Source organism: Pteronotus mesoamericanus, unplaced genomic scaffold (genome assembly GCF_021234165.1).
Source record: "Pteronotus mesoamericanus isolate MK-2021 breed Mesoamerican mustached bat unplaced genomic scaffold, CSHL_Meso_final contig_55, whole genome shotgun sequence".
NCBI lineage: Eukaryota > Metazoa > Chordata > Mammalia > Chiroptera > Mormoopidae > Pteronotus > Pteronotus mesoamericanus.
Window position 1 is genome coordinate 2715546 of NW_026555198.1, and position 13846 is coordinate 2729391.

Sequence of the window (13846 nt, forward strand, 5' to 3'; positions counted from 1 at the left end):
GTTCTCTGGTGCTTCCACGTGTGCCTGCCCAGCTCCAGCAGCATAAGCTCCCTCCTTCAACACATGAGGTCCTGGAAACTCAGAAAGTTTGATCATAGGTTGGGGTTGCACCCAATCCTGCTGCACTGGTTCTAAGACAATGTAAATTTAGCTTCATTGAATTGCAGAAAATGTTTTTTTAATTTAAAAAGATGTGTTTCTAGATTTTAGAGACAGAGAGAGAAACATTGATTGGTTTGCATTCTGTATGTGTCCTGATCAGGGATCAAACCTGCAGCCTTCTGGTGTATGGGATGACGTTTCAATCAACTGAGCCACACAGGCCACAGATGAATTGCAAGAAACTTAGATAACCTTGAGATGTGCCCCTGTTATAGACTTAACTGTGTGTCCCCCATTATTCAGACATTGAAGTTCTAGCCCTCAGTTTGGAGATAAGGCCTTCAGGGAGATAATTAAGGTTAAAACAGATCACAAGGGGGGCACCCTAATCTGATAGGATTGGTGTCCTTATAAGAAGAGAAAGAGACACTAGAGAGTGCTCCTTCCCCCTGCTGCCTCCCTCCTCCCCTCTCTCTCTCTCTCCACATGTGCACAGAGGAAAGACTATGTGATAGCACAGCAAGAAGGTAACCATCTGCACACCAGGAAGAGAAAGCTTACCAGGCACCAAGCCTTACACCACCTTAATCTTTAATTTCTAACCTCCAGAACTGTGAGAAATAAATTTTTATTGTTTAAGCCACCCAGTCTATGGTATTTGGTTATGGCAGCCCTAACAGATTATTACAGGACCTATTTTTTTCTAAAGCATATATACAGGGTCCAGCAGATGTAATGCCTGCATGAGTGTGGTTGGTAGGGTAATAATATGGGTGTAATAATTTATAGCTTTAATTTGAACATTTCACCTAAAATGTCATATGGTGTGCTTGAGTGTGATATTGTTATGCTACAGAATCACATGCTTATGATTTGGTAATAAAAGATTTGGTAATGAAAAAAAGGATGTTATTTGTGTTGGACCCTGTATATTTGCTATTTCTTTTCCAAAAAAAAAAAAAAACCTACCTGGAGGACAAAATAATAATCCAACTTTTTAAAACTATATAATGCTTGGAAAAGTTGATGCAACCAGGAACGGTTTAAAAACAGAAATGCAATTTTAATGAAATAGAAATGAGGCAAAATTGCAATGTCCAAATGAAAAGTGAAATCAATCTAATGAGAGCTTAATCTGTACCTTGCTCTGTGCTTGGCTATAGGAGGCTGGAGCGGACAACACAATGTTGAATAAAATCTAGTCCCTTCCTTGAAGGAATTCAGCCCTTTGTGGAGGAGACAGGCAAGTAAATAGACATTAAGAAAGCAAAGTTGTATGCTGCAGAGGAGGGGCGTCTAACACATTGATTAGGGTGTGGGAGGCTGGACTCCGGGAAGGCATCCCAGAAGAGGTGGTAGTAAGCTGAGAGTGAAAAGAAGAGCAGGAGAAAACTATGTGAAGAGAGTAACTGCCCTAGAAACTGGAAGAACCCACAAGAATCAAACAAAGGCTCTGCCCTAAGTGAGCTCTTAGCATTCAGAAGACAGAGACCAATACACACATAATGACCTTACAAAATGGTAAAATGGTAAGTGTAATGACAGGTGTGGCGCAAGGCATTCTGAAAGCACAGGGGGGGAGTGCCTATGAAGCCTAGCCTCTGGGTAGGCGAGGGACGCCTTTCTCAGAGCAGGTGAGGGGAGCTGAAGTTTGAAGCCAGAGGTCTTTAGTCAAGTCACTTAGAAGGGGGTGAGAAAAAAATGTGGGCCTAAGAGAATTCCAGGCAGAGGGGACAACTACAAAAACATACAAGCTTGAGATGGTTTGACACAGTTGAAAAATGCAGGCAGTTTGGAATGCTTAGAGCACAGACTTGCAGGGATGGGATGAGAGAGAAAGTTGTGAAGGTTGCTAGTGGGCAGATCATGTGGTGCCTCATGGACCACGAAAAGGGATGAGACACAATTCTGTGTGCTACGGGGAAACATACAAGGGTTTAAGCAAGGGAGAGGCCTGATCCATTTGGCATTTTAGAGAGATCTCAGTGGCTGTGAGACTAAAGGCAGGGAGACCTTTAAGAGGTTGTCAACTGGCCAAAGACCAATGTTGACAGCCTACATTAAGGCAATGATACTGTGAATAGAGAAAATGGCAACAGATTTCAGAATTGGTATGGGTGAAGAATTGAGAAAACTTGGTTACAGAGTGGAGATGGAGGGTATCAAGAGATCCTCACAGGGGTGTCCAACTCGCGGCCCGCAGGCCGCATGCAGCCCAGGATGGCTATGGATGTGGTCCAACACAAAATCGTAAGTTTACTTAAAACTTTTGTTTTGCTCATCAGTTTTCGTTAGTGTTTGTGTATTTAATGTGTGGTCCAAGATAATACTTCTTCTTCCGGTGTGGCCGAGAGACACCAAAAGGTTGGATATCTCTGCTAGGGTTTCTGACTTGGTCGATGGGCTGGTTGGGGAGTTGTCATTCCTTAAGATGGGCGGCCTTGGGATTCATTTTCCAAATTTTCTACTTTTGCAGCTGAGAAAACTAAACTTGGCCAACATCATTCAAAAGAAGAGTAATAGCTGGCACTATAAACCAATGTTGCTGATTCTTTGCCAACTAATCGTTTCATGTGCATGCACACATACAACAAATTTAGTTTTGGATGTGCCTGTCGAGAGCATGGCAGTGGAAATGACCTAGAATTAGTAGACTTGGAATATAGAAGAGGGACCTGGAGTGATAAAGATTCTGGGATGAAGAGCAAAAAGATGGTAATTGCAGTCATGGGAGGTGGGGCGGATGAGATGAGATGCTCTAGGAAGGAAGAACAGAGAGAGATGAGAAGGCATCTGAGCATGAAACCTAGAGAAACACTAACGGTTATAACAGAGGAAAGGAGGCAGTCCAGTAGACTATGGAGGAATAGAAAAAAGAGGGGAAGGCAAATGAGGAAATAGTGATGACACAGAAACCAAGGGAGAAGAGAGGTCCAGGAAGGAAGAAGGGCCTCCTGAGAGCTCAGGTAAGATGCTCTTGAGAGGTCAAGTCAGTTCAGGATTGTATGTGTCCACTGGCTTTTGTAATCAGAAGGCCCGTAGCAACCTTGGGGAAAGTGGTAGGGGTAGTGGCTAGAGGAAAGAAAGGGAGGTGAGGAAGTTACTGCTTTTCTCTCTCTTATTCTCTGTACCTTCTGTTGCCCCTTGTCAACACAATATATTCAGACACTATTCTACAGACCAGCAGAATCTGGGCTCTAGGGGGCAGAAGAGAAAACTGAGCCCCCAAAGAATGTCTCCTGGCTTTATTCCTACCTTAGTTCAGCGAGGTCCGTGCTCAGGGAGACAGACAGGTTCTGACAGGGGTGGGGAGGTGAGTGGGAGGGCCCATCTCTGTCTCAGTGTTGATTAGATGGGGGAGTTAGTTCATAAAAAGATGCCACCCTTCAACTCCTCTAGGTATCTTTTAGTCTTCCTTTCATATCATTTCCACTAGTATCTTTTCTTCACAGGGGTAGTAATCTATATTGTTGAAAGGCGCAACATTTGGAGATGTGCTTAAAAAGAGCAACATTACCTTTTCCGTTTTTGCTTTTCTCCATGTCTATTAGCAGGAAATTGTGTTCCAATGTTTGAACAGAATTTCATGCTAATACTCTGTTCACACATTGGAACACAATTTCTAGTAAGAACTGGTCCTATGTATGGAATGCACCATTTTAAGTAAAACATATGAAAGGTATCCAAGATCAAAATCGATGGTGTGATGGGAGCAGACTCTAATATCATTTCATTTAAGAGGTAGGGAATTAACCATGTTTGCCACTGTCATCATCATCATCACCATGATTTTTTACTAGATTGTTTAATTTACTCCTCACAACAGTCCCCAAATGCTGATATGATAAATTAATCCTTTTTTAAACAAGTGATAAAATAAAGGCTCAGTATATGGATAGTAGAGCATGCTCAGTTTCACAAGTCAGTAGCAGAACTTGGACATGAATAGATTCAATAATACAATAAATATTATTAATTGAGTACCTATGATATACCATACTCTAGAACAGAGTTCTCCCAAGTGGGATGCACGAGTCTCAGGGAATGAGCAAGACAATCGGCTGTAGAAGGAACACATTGGACCTTCAACTATATTTATTTTTCCTATCAGTTTTTATTTGTATCCTTGTGTATATTTTATAATATAAATAATTAAAATATACACTCTATTAGTCGATGTATTCATATACTTCATTTGTATATAAATAAATATTCACACTCAGATAGAGATGCTTTAGGTGAGAGGTGTAGAGATAGTGATAAACAAGAGCTCACTAGTCCCAACCTCCTAGAATTCACATATAGGACCACTTGTCCCTGAGCCCACGCTCTCAAGCTTCTCTATTTTACACCACTTTGAAGAATGCAAATCCTTTGCATTGTTTAGCCCAACGCACAGACCATGAATTTAACTGAAACTATAGTTTTTGGAACAGCTTATTTTCCAGATATTTATCCTCTGAGGCTATTTCTCATTGTCAGAAAAAAAAAATCAGAAGTGTCTATGTTTGAATCAGCACCTTCCATTACTCATTTTTATTGAGGATAATTTTTCTGATAGTTGAAACATGAACAAAATTTGAATTTCAAATATGGACCCAAATAACTGACCATATGATAGTTTCGCTCCAATTTTCACACATTCCCTAAGCACTATTTGGCTTTTATATGTTTAATCCATCCATTCATTTGCTTATACCTTCATCAGATACTTGTTGAGAACATACTGGGTTCGGGGCACTGTTCTAGGCACTAAGGAATTTGAGCATTCAACCTGTATGTCAGTATACCTCAAATGGTCGCCTTTTCCAAGAGCTAAATGCTAGTGAGATCTTTACTTATCTGGAGTGTTGTTTTGTTCCTTGTTTTGAGTTTCTTGGCCACCAACAGTCAACAAGTGGGGCACTTTCGGGGTTACTCAGATTTAAATGTCTGATGAGAATACAGAAAATATGTAAGAATTCTTTTTACTGGTAGAAATGAAGCCATGGTTCCAGAAGTTGTTTCCCTTTTGATGGCTATGAACTACACTTTGAGTTTGTGGAGTGCAAAAATCAGGATGTATCTGAATTTTCTACCCTATCAGTATCCTGGAGCTTCGAGAGAGCCTGAGTCCGCTGAAAATAAACAATGCCAAACTATACCATTCCCAAAACCTTTGAGATAAGAATGTGAATCCTATAACCATCCTGACCTTTTTAGCTGCGTGGCCAAATGTGGGCAATATTTCAGTCTAACTCTCAACTCATTACTTGGCCAAGTTAACTGCCCTGAGCCTGCTGTCCTTAGAGAGGCCGGCTTGCAGAGCTGGGCCTTGGCTGATGCCTGGTTACTTAGATGGTAAACAGTTCCCTACACCGATATGAAACTTTCATTAAATGATAAAAGTGGCTCACTGCTTTTAAAGCTGAGGGAGGGAAGGAGGGAGGGGGCAAGGGAAAGTGGTGGGGAGGAAGCAGAGACAAATGTATTTGAAAAAATAAATTAAAATAAAATTAAAAAAAAGAATTTTGAACAAACAATGTGGTTTATGCTGAACACCTACCTGTTGTTTTTTTTTTTCTAGGGCATCTGGAATTTTGGTACGTACTAGACAGATGGTGCCTATGTGACCAGCCCTCAGTAAAAGCCCTGGGCACTGGGTCTCTAATGGGCTTATCTGGTAGATGACATTTCATACACATTGTCACACTTCTTGCTGGGGGAAATAAGCAAGTCCTGTGTGCCTCCACTGGGAAAGGACTCTGGAAGCTTGCACCTGGTTTCCTCCAGAGTCCTCCCCATGCAACTCACCTCTTTGTTGACTCTGCTTTGTACGTTTTTTATGTAGTAAGTCTTAACCCTGAGCATGACTGAATGCTGAGCCCTGCAAGTCCTTCTAACGAATCAACGAATCTGGGAGTGGTCTTGGCAACTCCTGACATAGCTTCTACTACATACACATCACAGCTCATGAAATAAATAAAACAGCCTCAAATCCACCCTAGACTGTAAGATCTGTGAGGACAATGACGTTGCGGTTTCACAGACCACGGTATCCTCAGTAGCTAGGTCAGGGCCTGGCACACTGGGGATATTTGAAATACTCATCGAATGCACAGATGAATGCAAGAATAAATAAACTGGAGAACTGTATGGTCAATTAAAGCTTTAACGTGCACTTATAAACCCATTGTTAAAGGTAGAAGAACGGCTATTTTTAAAAATATTTTATTCTCCATGCTATTACAGTTGTCCCACTTTTCCCTCTTTGTCCCCCTCCACCCCGCCCGCCCACTTCCACAGTCAGTCCCACACCATTGTCCATGTCCATGGGCTCTTCATATATGTTCTTTGACTAATCCCTTCACCTTTCTTCAAGAATAATGGTTAAATACAATATCGGTTGTGATGTTTACCTCAGGGTCCAATAATTTCTTGTGGAATATATGCCTAAAATTATAATAAAAACTAGTTAAAGTGTGACCTAACATGTTAGCTTTCTCCTTTTGCATTTAGCATAGTACCTGGCATATATATAAGACACTAAAATATGGTTGTTTAATAAACACATTAATGAAGACAGAGACCAGGTTCAAACTCTATAATGAAATTGTTAGTTTGCTCTCAGAATAAGAAATCAGTTTATACTGTGAAAATCCATTCATTAGTGAGTCAAAAATTTGCACTTGTCTTCTGAAAAACTTATCTCTACTTCATAGCATCTCTTGTTTTTGAACAAGCTTTCAAAGCCTGTAGCTTTAACTCGTTTATCATAATGATGAGGAAATACCTACTGTATCATAATGAGGAGGAATCATCCAGACAGGGAAGGAACTTACCCAAAGTCTCAAGGATTCAGGCTACGCTCTTCACTGTACGTGGTGTGTTATAGACTGAATTGTGTCCCCTCAGATTTAGGTGTTGAAGTCCTAACCCCCAGTACCTCAGAATGTGACTACATTAGGAGATAGGGCCTTTAAAGAGATGATTAAGTTAAAAGGAAGCCATTAGGGTGGGCCATAATCCAAATAGGAAGGTGTCCACATAAGAAGAGGGAAACTGGACACACACAGGGAACCAGGGATATGGACACAGAGAGGAAAGTCCATGTGAGGACACAGCAAGAACATACATGGCCATCTGCGAGCCAAGTAAAGAGGCCTCAGAAGAAACCAAACCTGCTAAAACCTTGATCCTGCACTGCTAGTCTCCAGAATGGTGAGAAAATTAATTTCTTCTGCTTAAGCCATCCCATCTGTGGTATTTTGTTATGGAAGCCCTAGCACACTAACACAAGGGGTTTCTTATCCTTTAGGTGAGTGTGTGTTACACGTCCCTATCAGACCAGAGAAGAGAGGAGGCAGCTGGCAGTTAACGATTCAAGGAGGCCTGGGCAGCATATCCCTGCCTCCAGCTGCCCAGTGAAATTTCAGGACGGAGGAGCCAAGCCAGGCAGCGGGGGCTGGGGCGGAGTTCGGGAGGAGCCTGCCAGGGCCAGTTTGAAGCAGGCCTGCTGTGTGCTGGTTATTAGCAGGCAAGTTCCTGGAGATGGCAGCATTAGCTAATGATTACTCCTTTAGGCAGTACAGCTGCCTTTTTGCTTTTTCTCTAACAATTTACATCAGGGGAGGATAACCAATGGGCCCAAATAAAACAAGGACCCATTTTCCCTAACAATTTACATCAGGAGAAGATAAGCAATGGGCCCAAATAAAACAAGGCCCCTTGCCAGGACCATATGTTTCTAACTAGAGTGGGGAGCCCTAGCAAAGCTTATAGGAAGAATCTCTTTCTCTTGGCTAATTTCAACACCCCACCCCCACCCCAGCCCTTTGGCAGAGCACAGCCTTCATAAATGCAAGGCTGTGCATCGCTCATTATGGGTTTCAAATTCCCCATGCTAGTCATCCTGGTGAACTCGGTCCCGTGCACCCCCTTACTCTCGCCCACCCCCCAACACCCAGAGGCAATGTACTGTGTATATTTCTGGTTCCAGGCTTGTGTTCCCAGTGCATACTCCAACTGGAATGTCCTCCTTCCCTCTGTCTAATTCCAATCCTTTACCTGCTTGTGGGCTGAACTAAGCCCCTCTCATCCATGAAGGATTCCTTGGGCCCACAACCTGCAGTCAGATGTCTTTCCCTGAACCACAGTAATACAGCATGCTGGCAGTCATATAATGGAGCTGTACACAAGAGGCTGTGAAAGCCCAGATGGGAGTAGGGGGTGGGTGTGGCAGGGGATAGAAGAGAGGAGAAACATCCGTGTTTGGACACCTAGTGTGGTATTTTCTTGCTTGACGTCTAATCACATGCTACCCTAGGAACCTGTGTAGTATCACAGTTTGACCCTTAGGTCACCTTACATTTTATATATGTTGGTCATTGCTACCTCAGCACCCCCCCCCAAACATGCCCCTTCTGCCCATCCCCCCATCGTCTCTGCTTTACCTATGGCATGTGTCACTGGATATCTTCCTAAGCTGCTTGCAATTCTCTGAACCTAGTAAGTGTTAAATATACATATAGAGATGAATTTAATTCCAGGATCGCACCTCCGTGAATTTCTGTGAAAACCTAAAAATAACTATCTTGTGATTGTTTTCTGTCATCATTAAAATGTCAATCCAGTGCTTGAAGGAAGAACTAGCTGCTCTCTCTGAAGTACTCGGTGCTTAGAAATGTGTGTGAACCGATAATGAGCTGGTGGTTACCAGACATGGCAAAGGAGCAGAGGCTGGAGAAAACTGAAAAATACCTAACCCAGGATCCCTGACACTGAAAGTCTAGATTAATGAGTGCTACAGCGAGGGATGGGCAAGGAGATTGGAAACAATGAGGCCAGAAAGGGGCTGGGAGTGAGGAATGTAGTGAGGGGAAAAAAACCTCACTCACTCTATGCCAGGTTCTGCGATCGCTGCTTTACTTGGATTATCTAATTCGATTGCTTTAGCAACGCCGGAAAGTTTGTACTGTTATTCCACCCATTTCTGACATGAAACACAGTAAGGTTAATTAACTTGCCCAGAGCTGGATGCCTACAAAGTAAGTAGAGACAAGATTGGAAGCCAGGTCAGTTGGACTCTAAGGGCTGTACTGTCCTGTTCACCACTGTGCTGGACTGGTATACACATTACTAATCCCCTTCGTCACATAATGCTTTAGCTCTCATTTCTTCGTGACTCAACATTTCTTGGTAGGAATGAGGAAGCTGTGTCTGCTCCTCCAAGTCGAGGGGGAAGGGAAGAAGCAAATGCAGGAGCAGCCCAAGCACTCCTTAAATGTCACCATCACAGTACTTCCTCCTCCCTCGCATCAGAGCTTGGAGGGTCTTTGCAAGCTAGTCCTCCCTCCTCAATGTAGAAATCGGGGAAATACATCCCAAGAACAGTAAAGGGGCCTGCCTTGGAATCATATGATCATCTTCAAACAAGGGCTAGACCTTCTGTGAACAGTCTTTTCCAGACACAGTTAAGAGGAACTAACAGCTCAGACCTCAACAACTGGGCCACTGAGCAGAGCAGGGGAACACAGAAAGCTCCTGGGTCCTAGCGCCTGCCAGCAGACTCTCAACTCCCTTCACATTTACCACCGTCTAGAGGTTAAGATGAATCTGTCTTCCCTCTTCTCACCCAGGAAATGCAAGTCCCTTGGCACATCCCATGCCCCCTTAAACTACCCAGCTGCTGCATCCTGCCCTGAAGCATTCTGGGTCCTGCAGCTCTCTTTGCTTTGCATCAAGTTTTGGTTACAGGAACTCCCAGAAGTAGAATCACTTATCCTTGCTAAAGGATGCAGCCAAAATCAATATGTGCATTTTATCTTATATAGCAGTCATTTCATTTATGCTAATTAAGTAATAAATTCACAATCAATTATTTGGCTACCTACTAATGGAAAATAGCGGAAGTGCCTCATGTAAATAAATTCACGCTCCCCCCACCCCCTGTCCCTTTTTAATCATGTGAAATGGTCTCCGCATATATTATACAAATGTGCCCGTGCTCCAGTTCATATCTATACGTCTGGAATATCAGGGAGGTCCCTTACCTGCACATTAGCTCCTTAAGGCCAACTCTGTTGCAAAGAGCAAATTGTAGCCCTATTGAAATGAATGGGAATTGAGAGGGCAAAGATGTTTACTGCACACAGCCCACACTCAGTTTCCACTGCAGATTGATCTAAGAAGTAATCATTGGCTTTTGGTTCGTAAGTAAAGAAGCAAATCCTGGAGAACTGTAAATCTCCAGACCAAGCACTTGGGGATGGCATTGTCAAGATGAAGAAACCACTTTTGCTTCAAGATAACATCTGAACACTCCTAACTTTCTGCAATAGTTTGAGAACACTGCATATACCAAGGGAATATTGGTATCCTGGCATCTCTTCAGGGCTTATTTCAAACTGGTCACCTTCCCTGTAAAATGCCATTGATGGCAACCAGCTGAGAGAGAGAGCTATTTAGAGTAAGCAAAGCAGGGCACCGCTCCGGCAGACACCTCAAGTGTGCTTTCTCACCACCCGATTCTCTGTACAAACAGAAAAGGGAAGGATGAAGTTCCAATACACGCTGAAGAGAAAGAAAACCCATGGAGCAGCTACAAAGGCCTAGCCCGCTGATCCCAGGCCCTGGGTTACCAGGGACACAGGGTGACCTTAACCGCGGCTACGTGCGATCCTAATCCCGGGCTCCTCATTGTCTTGCTTGTCCCGCATCTTGAATGCAGTGTGGAAAAGTGGAAAGGGTACAGCCTTCAGAGTCAAAGACCTGGACTGACGCTGCCACTTAGGAGCTTTGTACCTTACCCCCTGAACTTCCACCCCACATCTGTAAATTGCGGCTATTCGGGGTTGTCCTGAGGCTAAGAGGAGCTGCTTCAAGTAAAGGAGGTGACACATGACAGGCCTTCAACAAATGGCAGTTGTTACTGCTAACACTGAGGGTCAGGACCCTTTATTCCACCTCTTCTCTATTCCAAACAATTATTATTAGCACAGTGACTTCATGAATAAAAGTAGCTTTTGATGAGTCCTTGCTGTGTGTCAGGAACTGTGCTAGATGATACGCATGCTTTGTTAGGGTATGTGAGGGCAGGTGGGGAGATGATGGTTATAATTGAAGAAATAATCATGTTCCTGAACCTCTGCCAACCTCAACAAATATTATTCATCTTGGAGATGCTAATGTCAGAGGCCCTCAGCAAGGCACAGTTAATCCAGATCAATATGACTTATAGTATAGTTCACTTAACACATTTGCCGTCCTTCAACAATTCCTTGTGTTCATCCTATGATGAACAGGTGGGAAGATGCTGCTGTGTGTTTTGCATGTCTGTATGTATGTGCATGTATGTGTGCACACAAGTGCCAAAGGGAAAGGCAAGGAGGCGAAAGCTCCTTGCAAGTGTTTGAAAAGAGATTTGTTTTTCACAATTCTTACCTGAGTATATGTTTATTGATTTCAGAGATAGAGGAAGGGAGGGAGGGAAGGAGAGAGGGAGAGAGGAATGGGGGGGAGAGAGAAGAGAGAAAGAAAGAGAGAGAATATCAATGTGAGAGAGAGACATTGATCAGCTGCTTCCTCTACATGCCTCAACAGGGAATTGAACCCACAAACTTCTGGTGTATGGGATGATGGTCCAACCAAATGAGCCACCTAGCCAGGGCTAAGCCACCTAGCCAGGGCTGAGAAGTGATTTCTTTACATTTAACCATCCTCTTCCCTTTGAGTTCCTGTGTTGATTCTTGGGAAGAAGGATCAGGCAACTACCGCAAGCCTGCCTTGGTATCAGCCTCACTTTGCAAGGTTGCAGCCCCCTTGGAGAACTGAGATTCCAGAACCCCCAATGTGAGTGGGGTAGGGTACTGGGGCTGTGGCGAAAACAAAGGAAGACCTTAACAGACAATTTATTGCAGGTTAGAAGACTGAGAGTGATAGGGCTTGTCTTTGTCCATATCACCCCACTTCATCCAGGATCCCAATTCAACTCACTATCAAGGCCTCCAGTTTCCTTCCTGTAAAGTGTAAACTAATATACCATAGGGACTTTTTCAGTAGGTCATTGAGTCAACAGCAGAGGTGGATTAGAACCTACATCTAAACTGAGTTGGCCCAGGCCCTCTAACACTCCACCAGATTGGTGCCTAGAAAGCTACAAGTAAAAGAAAACCTGGAACAAATGAACAAGGACAGGTCAAAATGAGAGCTACATTTTCTTCTAGCTTCCAGGAACATTTGTCTGGACATATATTACATTATCACAAGCACTGGGTCAAAATCTTGAACGCATAGATTTATGTTCCTCTCTGGCTCCGGATCGCAGCAGAAATCACCATGTTAAGTGTGCCTAAAAGAACCCAGGGGGTTAATTTAAGTCAACTAAAAAGGGCCCTTGTCAATGCTTTTTATGGCCCTTGAGATTTAATATCCTCTACAATGCTGCATGGTTTTACTTCATTTGCCATCCAGTTCTTATTAATGATTACTTATGCATTTGACAAAGGTCACAGACTCAATTTTTTACTCTCATTACCAACTCAGGCACCACCTTTGAATTGAAGAGTGCTAGTCTCTCTGAGCACTTCACCACTCTTAGAACTGCTTTGGAAATGTTCAAGGCCAAAGGCTTTGAAAGAGCCACTGAGGCAGTATTGGGCTGGGCAGGAGGCAGTCTGCCGTCCATACTGTTAAAGCTAGTGGCAAGTCACACTCTCAAAAAGCAAATTGATAGTTCACCTCTATGTGATGTCTGCCCCATTGGACTTGAGAGCAGGGACTGGGAACCTCCATTGTCCAATAGTGTCTGTCATAAAGCAGCCTCATCATCGGTGCTCACCAAGGTGGCACCAAGTATCCTATTTATCAAATCCAGAGGGTATTTTTCAACTCTTAACTCAAAAGACAAGTACAGCATTTGACATTGAAAACCACACTTTGCTCTTAGATATTCTCCACTGTTGGCTTTCCTGACCCCACATTATCCTGGTTATCTTTTCAACTTCTCCTTTACTGCCCCATTTTCTACTTCCTGGCTCTTAACTGTAGTCATACCCAAGGTTTGGTCAATACCTCTCTTTGTTCTTCTTCCCAACTTTCTTTCTAGATCAGTGCTGTCTCATAGAACTTTCTGAGATGGTGGAAATGCTCTATACCTTTACTGTCCAATATTGGAGACACAAGTTACTTGTGGCCATTGAGCAATTATGTGTGGCTAGTGTGACTGAAGAACTGAATTTTAAATTTAATTTAATTACAATTAATTTAAATTAACTAGCCACATGCGACTAGTGCCTATCTTATTGTATATTATAGACTCTTGCATGTGGCAGTCTCATCTCTTTGCACAGTTTTAGGTGGCACCTCCATGTTTATGCCTCCTCAATGTTCTTTGACTTGATAATCAACTGTAAGTGGGAGATCCAACTTCATAAATGCTACCTCTGATAAAATTTCCACTGACAAGCCTAACATGTACAATAAATACTTATTAAAGGCAAGCATAAATGAAGGGCAATGAATTAATTTTAATTGCATCCATTCTTATGAGAACTAGATTTTTGGACTGCGAGTAAGACTATTCAGACAAAGAATAAATTAACTGGTTAATTTTTGAAAAATGGAACCTATGCTCTTCTCCAAATGTATTACATCCCTTCCCAACAATTACAACCTGAAGAGCTTAAATTCTGTGCTCTGGGAAGGCAGCATAGTGTTGGGGTTAAGATCTTGGTACCTGCAGTCAGACTGTATAGCTATGAATCCT

At 42.9% G+C, this 13846-nt stretch overlaps 1 protein-coding gene across 3 annotated transcripts in view; it reads right to left on the bottom strand.

The window, feature by feature from the left end:
- FGF13 (fibroblast growth factor 13) overlaps nucleotides 1-13846 on the bottom strand; it is a 497959-nt gene that overhangs the window by 114225 nt on the left and 369888 nt on the right. The gene's annotated exons all lie outside the window — the stretch shown is intronic.